Below are 12,364 nucleotides of genomic sequence, written 5' to 3'. Positions count from 1 at the left end.
TCCATAAAACCTTGTGCAGTCATGCAACCCAAAAATCCTGTATGCATTTTTATTTTTATTCTGCATAATATAAGTTACACCGGGTTTTGGGTCACTATCAAATACTGGCCAATTCGGAATCTTTAGGTTAGCCTTATGTCTGGAAAATACGGTACTTTACACTACATTTTCAGCTGTCAATTGTCGTCAGTGTTGTTGTAACAAGGGAAAGCAAAAGAGCTAGAAACACCGTTTGCCTCCTCCCTGGTAAAGGTCCTATTTTGATCAATTACTCAATAGTTTGCACCCCCTTCCCCTACCATCACTCACCTTACCTGCTCAGCAGAGGGTTTTAATTAAGCAGGGTACGCACATACTGATTTTTCAATCTCATACTGCAGTTGTATAAATAATCCAAACAACATTTTATATCTTGCAACAGCAATGAGTGTTCATGTCTGTTGCAGTACAAATACTGAACTGTGAGATGCAGCACTGTGCTACAGGACATAATGAAAAATACAAAGAATAGATTAGCATAAAAGTAATTATAGAATTGGTTGTTCCATTTCACTTCCCAATCACAGAAATTGATTGGATCAGTGAACTCAACATACAAGATTTGTGTTAATATTGAAAAGCTTTCTTTAGACACAAAAAATAATGAATTGGATCAGTGGTGTCCAAACAGTTTTAATTTAGGGCCGCATACAGAAAAACTGTGTTTATTCTTCTTAAGAAAATTAACAATAAGAGTTTAATATTTTAGATATTCAGCTTTGTTTCTGTACTGGGTAAACATTGACCACAAAAACATGTTGAAAAAAAAAAACTTTCAATGTAATCATTTTAATGTCAACTTCTTTATCACAAAAAACTCAAATCTTTATTATCACAATTCAGAGTGAGCAGTATGTCTTGCGGATAAACTTGACTTCCTTTTATCGCATTATTATCATCACTTTAGTCCAAATTTGGAGCTTTTCAAATGTAGAAAAACCACATTATTAATATAGTCGCAGAGAGGTACTGCTCCTTTTTTTTACCCATCCATGTGGGCAATGTCAAATGTCTTTAAACTGAATATCCACTTTCTGGATGTCTGGATTTTGAATTTTGATGCATAAAAAAAGAGAAGAGAAAAACAATTCAACCATGGGAATGTGTATTGAGGTACTCTTTATTTGGGTGTAGCTTCCAAAAAACATTTTAAAAATCGCATCATTTACTATTCATTTTTGAAACAAATGACCATTCTTTTCCGAGAGTGACGCACCGGATAATAAGGTGCACCCCCAAAAGTTGTATTTTGTGATATATATTTCATATATAAGGCACACTGATCTAACCACAGTAAGAGCTAGGCTTGCATAAATGTGAACATTTAAAAAATAAACAAACATAAATTAATATGGTTTGACTACTAAAATTTCTTTAACCACAGGAGAGCACTCAAAGACCACACTATATGTTTCTCAAAGGCTGAACAGTTACCGCATGCAGTATCATTTAATTATAACTTTGTATTTCCAATTTCATCCCCCCTATTTTCCAGTATATAGGCCACACCGGTTTGTAAGAAGCTGTTTTAAATTTCTAACCAATTTGAATTTTTAGGTGCGCCTTACAGTTCGGAAAATACAGTAAATCAGAGTTGTTAGTTTAAAAAAATCATGCATAAAATGCCATTTTTACATTTTAAAGGAAATAAATGGTGTCAAATAATTGTTCAGGATCATCCTACTTTTCTTGTGTTTTTTTTGTTTTGTTTTTAAGAGAAATCGATCGATCACTCTATTGACTTTAATTAATTAAAGAAATGTTCGAATTTACCCTGATTTTTTTCATGCTAGAGATTGTCAATGCAACAATGTTTATTGTGCCCTGAATATCATCTGAAGGATATTTTTTCTTAAGATTTCACAAAAAAACAACAAAAAGTGAGAGTTAAAAAGGTGCAAGAAAGCGCCAACGTGAGCCTGTACATTAGTAGCTATTAAAGCAGAGCAATAATCACGCACTCCTGCCACCATTTTTTTTGACACTGAAAAGTTTGAAGTTAGCTTAAGTATTTATGACTTATTTGTGTTTCAGCCAGCACAACAATAGTTTGGTGTGTCTTGAAATCTGGACTTGAAACTTGCCCTGGTTTAGAGGAAGGCATATCAGATCCTAACCCATCTTAATTCATTTTTCTCATACTTGTTTGAAATATACGTATTGTGACAATATTTGGGCCATGACAATGAACTTTGAGGTCATTTTAATTTGGATGCATTTTCTGATTAAGCATACGACTCAAATGCATATCTCCTCCATACTGGGTATACCTAATATTTTAGTCCATTTTTGTATATAAAATGCATTTGCTGTTTTAATGAGATTATTTGGGCTAGAGCAAGAAAGTGTTGCTGTAGTTTGGACATATTTTTGTTGTGCAGTACAAAACATTCTTTACAAAGATAAGTTGAGGTTAATAAATCTAATTAAAACAGTTGGGGCCTCAGCAAAGACTATTTTAAGAAACCTTTTGTTCAAAAACAATTCTAATAAGATATATGGAAGATTTCCCCCAGGATGCCCGAAAATGTCTTTGTTTCTTTACCCAGGCTCTCCACTAAGTAGTTTTACTTTGGATAACTGTTGTGCTTGTTGTAAAAGACAAAACCTGAGCAAATGAACCCTGGAGAGAAGCCCTGGGTTACACATGAATTTCCATGCGAATATAGCTTAAAATAACACCGAAGCCTTTGTATTTGCTTTTCAAAACACCTTTTTTATTTACTGTAAGATTTAAGAAGGGTGGGTGGATTCAATTTCCAAGTATTTCTGGCGCACAATTTTTTTTCATTTTCTTATTCCTTCATTTGTTACAGTATACTCATTTGCTTTTTTCAGTGGCCCAGAAAAAAAGCTTGTTTTAAGTATATTATCTTACAAAATGGCTGTTATCTTAAAAGTTGAAACGTAAGTAAACAAGGCCCCAGGTCTGAGCATTGGGGAATTGGTGGACACCTTGTTTTCACATTTTGATTAACAATATGACTCAAATTATTATTATTATTATTATTATTATTATTATTATTATTCTAAGTCAGTTATATTTATTGTATTTTTTCCTTTAATAATTTTTACAACGAGTTTCAAGTATGAGTTATGGTGGACCAATCCTGCTATATGAAGAAATAAATATATGAATTAAAAAAAAACCTACAAACTAAAGGTATATAACTAAATGAACACATAAAGCATCTAATACCTAAATGTATGGCACAACTGCAATTTATTTGCTAATGTATGCATTTCATCATGTATTTTGTCATATATTTTGTCATCTATTTCCTCATGTATTTTGTCACCGCAAACTGTTATTCAAATGAGGGAGTGGAATCGGACTGGCACAGCTTAGCCAATTGGTTCATCACTGATCAAAAAGAAGGTAAAAAGCATCATTTTGAACTGCCCCCGAATTTGAACAACATTATCTTGTGATAAAATACACAACAAAATACATAACAAAATACACAACGAAAAACATCCAAAAATACAAGACAACATACACTACGAAATAAATAACAAAATATAAGACAAATTACAATTGCGTACGAGTGCTTGAAATCATTAAAAATGCTTGCATTTTAATGTTGTGTTTCTAGGATTGATAAGTGCTTGAATTTTTCTGCTTGGAAATGCTTGAAATCGTTGCCATCTTTCTCAACAAGTCTGCTTAAAAACAACACTTACACTGTTCTCTGTTGGCTTTGCTTTGCTATTGCAGTTCTTCTTCCCTGGTGATTAACGGCAGCTGGCAATAGTTTGTATTCCATAATTCTTCAAAGTGTCATTTCTCCCTGCAGGTTGCACCCAAGTTTACAGTTGCATGCTTACACTTAAACAGGGCACAATGAATTGTGCATTAGTGCAAGAATTACGTATAAATTATGGGCATTTATTAAAGACCACGCAAAAAATTAAGGTAACGTTTTACCAGTGGTCAATTGTACTTGAACTTCCTGAAAGTCATTTTTTTGGTGTACAAACCCTGAAAATACACGACAAAACACATGACGAAATACAAAAAAAATGAAGATACATGACAAAATAAGTGGCAAAATGCATTAATAGATGAGTTAATTGCATTCATGTCATATATTTAGATATTACGCGATTAATTATGTGTTCATTTATTTATATGGGATGCATTTGTAGGTATTTATTCACACATTTAATTCTACATAGGACAGGATTGGTCTTTCATCATAAATCAGTTCTTTTAAAGTCTATTTAATAGCAAAGCCAGTCTCATTTATCTTCAAGATTGTTTTGTGAAATCCTCAAAAAAGTGGCCTTCCACATCATTCTGACTATGATTTTTGAAGTTAAAACCTTCTCATAATGTCCTTTTATTCTTCAATTTAAATGGCATACCCCTAGCAAGAAAATAGGGTGTCTCATTGAGAGAGTTTTTTCTTTTCTTCTTTTTTTTTCTTAATGTTTTCTGCTGTTCACCTTTTCACAAACACTTCCTTTACTTCCACTTGGTGACGGTGGTTTACTGTGAATAATATATGGAACCAAAAACTCACAGAAGTCCTCCACAGTGGTGATATGTCAGAGGATTTCTGTGCTCCATGAAAGGGCCACAGCGCCCTCTGCAGTCTGAAATGCTCACGAGCAGATTTGGAACAGGACTGTCCTCTTTTATCCCGTTTAAAAACTATACAGTGTTACACACTTATTGGCCCCCAAAACTCCGAAACCTGGACCCTGACACTTCTTATAACGGTTTTTTTTTTCGGGCACAGGTTAACGTGAAGCTCTTCACCGACCAGCAGCGGTTCTTAAGGCGGCGACCGATTTGGGGAACGATGTATTTTTTTCTCTGTACAAATGTATATTGACTGTAACCCTGTGAATGACGTAACATGTTCATTATTTGTAATATTGTCATTGGTTTATTTTCTAAAAATAGAAAAGCCCAATTTCATTCTCCTCAATAAAAAACAAGATCTGTTATTATAAAAAACAAGGTTGCATTCATTTTTAAAGAACTACTTTTAAAAATATTTCTTCTGTTAATGTTGATATATTCTCAATATTTATAAAAACACACAAACAAACCAAAGAAAATATATTTTCTGGAAATTTTACAATAATGACACAGTGTGCCTTCGTAATTATTTTTTTTGTATGAACTCAAATCCTTATTACTCTAAACACCAATATAAATTCTCTATTTTTAACAGTGTTTTTGCAATAAAAATATTACGACACTTCTGTAAGCGTTAATCATAATGAAGTTTGTATAAATGCAAAAACTTCTACTCAATAGTCTAAACACCAATGAATTGTTTAATTTTAACATATTTTTTTTGTAATATTAAATATACAACAACAATGTCACAACACTTTAAATGATTAGTCATAATTAATGTTTTTATAAAGTCAAAACACCAATATGAATTGTTTTGTTTTAACAGCAGTTTTACAATATTAAACTGTCACAGCGCTTCTGGGAAAAAAAACATGATATATTAATGAAAAATATTGCATCAAAATAAATATATATTTGATATGAATTCACAAACACCCCAAAATATAGAAGAATATCTCATCTACCGTAATTTACGGATTATAAACTGCGACTTTTGTCACAAATTTTCAACCCTGCGGCTTATGCAACGATGCGGCTAATTTTTACAATTTTAAATACTATATTTAATTCGTTTTTATACACAAAAATATATTCATATTAAAACTAAAATTAATAGTCGTTGATCCTTGCAAAAACTTGCCACCACTCTGCATAAAACAAGTCAATGTAAAAAATGTTTTTTTCAAGTAAACAAATTAAAAAACCTTGTACATTTTTGAAAAGCCCAAGACTTAAGTTAAAATAAATAGAATTTGGAAATAAAAATAATACACTACAATACAGTAAATGTAGTTGTTAGTGTTTAAAACATTACCTAAAAATTAAGATATATAACAGGACTTCTACAGAAATTTAATAAGTACTTAACTATCTTGAAAAAATGCTTTTTAATAATCATATTTGATTCGGGTTTTTTATGTATTTAAATGTTAAATGAAAGTAATGGGCATTGTTTTTTGTAAAATGTATAACCACATGGCAAAAAATAGCAAATATTTTCTATTCAAGTAAACAAATTAAAAATCATCATTCTTTTTTGAAAAATTCAAGATTTTAATCTCAAATAAAAGGAAATTAGAAGTAAAGAGAATACACTCCAAATACTAAAGGATTTGAATTGTTAGTGTTTAAAATATTGCTTGAAAATGAATACCGTACGTATAATAGGGCTTCTTCATAAATGTAATAAGTTCTAAAATATCTAGAAAGAATGCTATTTAATAATAATATTTCATTCGTTTTTTTTTTTTAATAAAATTATTTAAATGTTAACTGAAAGTAATAAGGAAGTTAAATGTTGATAATTGTAATCAATGTTTGCCAGATCAAAGATTTAAGATCAAATAAATGTAAATTAGACGTTAAAATTATTCATTTTCAAATATTTAATACATTGAATTTGTTTGTTTGGGTTCAAATTACAAAAATTTGGTCCTGTAATAATTATACAATGTTCTAATACATGTATTAATAATGCTTTACTGTATAATACCGTATGATAAATTTGAATTTTGATATTACAAAAATGTGTGTGTGTGTGTGTGCCTGTGTCTTTGCGTCTGTGTGTGGATGTTTTCGGGTAGGGACTAAAATAATTGTAATTATTAATTATTAATTATTTGTGTCTGTCAAGAAGAAAGTACTCCAGAATCAGAGGGACCTCAATATCATGTAACGTTAATTGTAAAAGACAGGAAATAAAAGAAATTTAAAAGAAGATCATGCACGAGAACGTATTCTTCTCGCAACACACAGCACTGCAGATGTCTCCCACATTTTTGTGTGTCTGTGTGTTTTGTGCGCTTGTGTCAAGAGTTATTTGAGCATCAGACTTTAGCGAGCGTGAGCAGGAGATGTTTCAAGCTCATTAGCAGCAAGCGGCGTGAAAGGCCCGAGACCTCAACGTGACCCGGGGAAAAGCGGCGCTAAAAAAGGTTTTAGCCCCTCTGCACCATAACTGCAACGTTCAATCAAACGCACAAAACCTCGCCGAGACCCTGTTCCGACATCGTTTACACCTCGGGACGGCAGCGGGGTGCCATTTTTTGTAAATGTTTCACCCTTTTGCGGGCCTTAATCGATTGACGAAGAAAATATGATGTCCATTGTTGATTATTTTTTTCACTTTTTTGCCATTCTGACTTACTTTTGAAGGCCTACAGAAAAATTAGATCTGTAGCTATATACGCATAGGACATACCAACAAATATATTCCTAACTTTCACATTGTTTAGCAACAGTTGGCTATTGCTGAGTTTCTTGAAAATACTCCTTGAAAACTTGTAAGAAAAATGGCTCTTTGCGAGAGAATGCATTTCAAACACAACTTTCACTTTGGTGCTTTCTTCTCATTTCTGATAGATCCAATAGCTAAACAATGCTTTCCATAAATACAAGGGCACTTTGCTTGCAATATTAAATTTCAAGAATTCTTCAGCGCCCGAGGGCCGCCCACACACTCTCGGTCGCTGAATAGAGGAAGCAAAGCGACACACAGAAGTGGGGTCCTCCTCGATGTGTGGACAAAGATCTGATCAACGCCATTCCTGACATCTGGTGGTGATTTATCATGCTGGAGTCATTCCAAGAGGCTTAATGTTTACTGATGAGCAGCACCAAAGCCTTTATGATAGTTTTTTGAAATAAGGACAATGCTTCTGAAAATGTATTTATATGTTATGTCACTGAATGAGTTAACAGCTTTTCATGCATTTTTTTCTAATGTTTCAATATATGTGAACAAACACTTTGCAAGAATGTTGCTATATCCCCCTTAGTCAACCCATTGAGGTCAAGTCATGTTTATTTATTTGTATATCCATTAATTACATGGAGTCTCAAAAGGTTGCACAGACCACAGATTATTGCAAACGGCAGACTATTATTACACCATCCCCTGATCTAAAACCTACATGAGGGCAAGGAAAAACTCAAAAACCTCAACATGAGGAAAATGACAAAATCTTGAGAAGGGACCACACATGAAGTCATCCCCCCTTCCAGGATGACCAGGCTAAAACGGATGTTGCAATAACAAAAATAACAAATATTGTCAACATAAAATATAGGTTATGCATAAACTATAGAAGAGAAGTGTGTTTTAAGCTTTGATTTAAACAGTTCCCCTGAGGTTGCAGATAGAATCTCAGGGGCAAGAGCATTCCACAGCACTGGGGCCCGAATGGAGAATGCTCTCGAACCTGCGGATCTCTTCTTGGCTCTTGGGATCACTGGTAGACCAGCATTTTCAGAGCGAAGGCTCTGGCCCGGTATTTATAGTAAATTCTCATGTAAAGATTCCAACCATTGTGTTTAAATAAAATATGGATTTGGATATGTCATGTTTAGATTTTGTTCTCAAGCAAATAGAGGGTGCAATTTTCACATTGCCTCAACCTTCTGAGGGCCTTAATAGATTCATGGGGAAAATATGATGCAACGATTAAACAAATGTTCATTGCTATTTGTTCATTGGTGTTTACAAAAGAAAACCTTGACTGGAACTTTTTTTCTTCATCTTTATTTTTCATTAAACCAGGTTTTTTTTATATATATATAGTTTTGGTGCTTTTTTGTTAATGCTTCAAAACTGTGGCCAAAAAATGCAAGATTGTTGTGGAATCATCATTAGTTAACTCATCAAGGCCTAATGTCACTTTTTAGCGTATATTCAGTAGGCGCTATAAGTCCCTAAAAACAAGGAAAAACAGGCTCGGGGACAGTTTCCTCCCCAGGGCCATCACCATCCTAAACAAGTGCGCAAAACTGGTAAAAAATATATCTTGTCACTTATTTGGGAAGTGATGCTACTACTGAGGTTATTGTCCTACTTTTCATTGCTCTATTGTTACGATGTAGTATTCTTTCATTGCACTATTTTTATAATTGGTGCCAGTCTCGAAGCAATACGTTTTAAAAATTGTTCCTGTTTTTTCTGACACTCTTTTGTCTTGTTTTTCTTTTTAAAGTCTTTATTACATGTTCACCCTGGATTGCCATGTCTTATCTCTTTTCATGCAATGTTTCACTACGTTAATATCATTGACAGTCTATTCTATTCTATTTTCTTCTATTCTATTCTATTTTATTCTAAAGAATCAAACCATTGTGTTTAAATAAAACGTACTGTAGCGGATAAATCGTCAAGGTATGTTTCCCATACATCTAGTTTAAATTTTGTCTCTAAGGTAATAGAGTGTAAACCTCACTTAGTACCCAATGGGTAAGTTATCTATGAGGTTAGGGGTCACACTGGATTTTACAACAAATAATAATAATAATAATAATAATAATTTCCTTGTATTGTCATTCTGTGTAACAATGTACACAGAACGAAATGTCGATTGCACCTGACCCGTTGTAGCGAGCCGATGCAGCCGCAGCCAACAGAGGGCGCCGCCAACCACTTTTTAAGTCTTAGGAATGACTCAATCGGGGCGCGAACCACCGACCTAAATCACACAATCATGACCGTTATCTTTCTTTTTTTAAATACAATGTGTTCAAAAATAAAGCAATTATGGTGATAATAATTAAGATGAAAACTCAACTAAGACTTTAGCACTCATCATTAATTATTATTATTATTATCATTATTATTACTATTATTATTATTATTATTATTATTATTATTATTATTATATTTATTAAAGGGACAGTGTGTCATATTTAGTGCCTCCTAGTGGTACCAAAATAAACTTTAATTTAGTAAAAAAAAACATATATTTCAATACTAGCTAAAAATACAAAAACTATCGTACAAATGTTCATTTTTGTTAAAGAAAATCATAGGTCGAGAAATTTGAAATCTGTTTTTTAACCGTGGAATCCCTTCTAAGATAGGCGCCATGTTCTTCCGGCATTCTGCTGCCACGCTCTGCCATGCACCACTGGCCCTCGATGGTACCTGACAACACAGTGCCATCTAGTGGTCAAATATTACACATTAGGGCTTTAAAAAGAAGGAACATTGTTAAAGGTGCACCAAGTGGGACTCGACAAGAGGAAAATGGGGGCATTTATTTCCTCGTACTTATACTTTAATTTCAGTTGCACTGCCATTAGAAAAGATGGTTTCGTTTGTTTGATTTATTTATTATTGTAATTGATTTGATTTATATAGCGTTTTTGGACCCTAAAACACACGTTTCATTGAAACTATTACTAATTCACTTTAGTGACAGTAAACTAAATATGTGGCTACATTGTTGAGCTGGGGAAATTAGTCAACATATTATGATTTGGAGATTATTATCAGTCTCGGAAAATCTCATTTAAAAATAAAACAGTAAATAAATACCACACACAAACACACGCGCACACGCGCGCATACACGCACGCGCGCGCGCAAGCACTCGTGCACACGAACACGCTAATGAAAATGTTTATGTAAAGATGTCAATTACAAAAAGAAATCCAAAGAGTCACAATTGAAATTGAAATTTGAGAGTCAATATTGATCTAAACAAACACATTTCAGTATTAAATGCAGTTATCTCAAAAGAACATTATTGTTTGTGCCTTTTTATTTTGGCAAAGTATACACAACACTATATATAATTATACAAACACCAAGTGCTACTAAATGTGTAATTGATTAAATGGAATTACTTACAAGAGTTTTTTTTAATACATTGTGTTTCAAAAACAATAAAAACTGTCAATTGCTTTATTGTGTTTTTTTTACTACCTCGCCACCTTTTGAAAATCCTTGCTAGGATACATTAAGCTGGATAATAGTGAGTTTTATCATTTACTCTTTTTTGCATTTTGATATTGTTTATTCCAAAAATTAAATAATGCTCGCCTTTTTATTCCAAAAAGTAAATAATGCTTGCCTTCACTGGATAACCATGTTTGGAATACAAGCTAAATCCTACCATTTACTTGCTATTGTTTCATGTCATGCGTATTATTTTAGCGACTCTTGTGGTAAAAAAACAAAACTCCATTTATTAAAAAAACACTGGTTAAAATACTAAGCAGGAATAAATGAACTATCATACAAACATGCATTTTTTTTCATATACTCTCGGTCGGAAAATGTTTTTATTTTAGATAACACGTGCCTCACATACAATGATCTTCCTGCTAAGGGTACCACAAAACCCTGCAAAAGCCAGGACAAAATAATCTGAGGAATTACAGTGCAGTTTGGTCACATTGAATCTCCGCAGTCTGTATTCTTCCTTGTGCGTTTTAGCACTCGTTTTCTGTTGCAATCTGGTACAAAGTGACTTTGAGTGGTCGAAAAATATACACTGTCCCTTTAACTCTAACAAGTGTGCATATCTGGTATTTTAGACAGAGAGATTTGAAAAATATCAGCATTTTGTGTTAATTATTACAAAATCTCTGATGATATCTTTTATGACTTCTTATGAAAAAAAATGCTATTTTGTGCGATCCACAATGATTTGCCTCAATTCCAGAGAACCACCAAATTGACGACAAAGTAATTTTTGGTCAACGTTCAGATTGGTAAGTCACATAAGTGTATTAAAACAACCTCACAAGATCTAAGCTTGTTGCACACAGCAACATACACCCTGCCTGACTGTAACTAGACCTACCACAAAAAAGACCATAAACAGCCCACAGGCCTTGGCTTCTCCACCCCTCCCCAAAATATCCACTCGCCATGTAGCAGCTGAGCACCGCAGTTGTTGTGATGGTTTTGCCGGCATGTTCATTACGCGGGTGAACATCTGCTGAGCATCTGGAACGTCCCGAACCACACCCTTTTGCCCCTCGGGACGCAAACTCAACTAATGAAGACTTTATCACTCGCCATTAAAACTTGAAAAGGTCGCTCCTGCACATCATAAAGAAAATGTTGGACGTGATGGAATCATTAATGAGGTCCCGCCACAGAATGACGTACTTGTGAGGCCCCTTCTCGAGATTTCTTATTCTCCTCATGCTGAGGTTTTTGAGTTTTTCCTTGCTCGCATGTTGGTGTAAGATCAGGGGATGGTGTAATTGTAACCTGTGCAGTCCTTTGAGACATTTTGCGATTAATGGCCATACAAATAAATTGTTATGCTCACCTGGAAATATTTTGACCGATGCGTTGAAAGTCTGGGATTAGTTTAGAACCAATCTAGGGCAGAGTCCAGTTAAGTGACATAGACCAAACTCTCTTGATGTTGAGTATTGGAATTTTATCATTGATAACCACTTAGTGAACAATCTTTACAATGACAATAGACATGGCACTCTGGGACAATC

This window comes from Urocampus carinirostris, chromosome 6, assembly GCF_059441175.1.
Source record: "Urocampus carinirostris isolate Australia breed hairy pipefish chromosome 6, RoL_Ucar_1.0, whole genome shotgun sequence".
NCBI classification, from domain to species: domain Eukaryota; kingdom Metazoa; phylum Chordata; class Actinopteri; order Syngnathiformes; family Syngnathidae; genus Urocampus; species Urocampus carinirostris.
Note: the sequence above shows the minus strand (reverse complement) of the source record.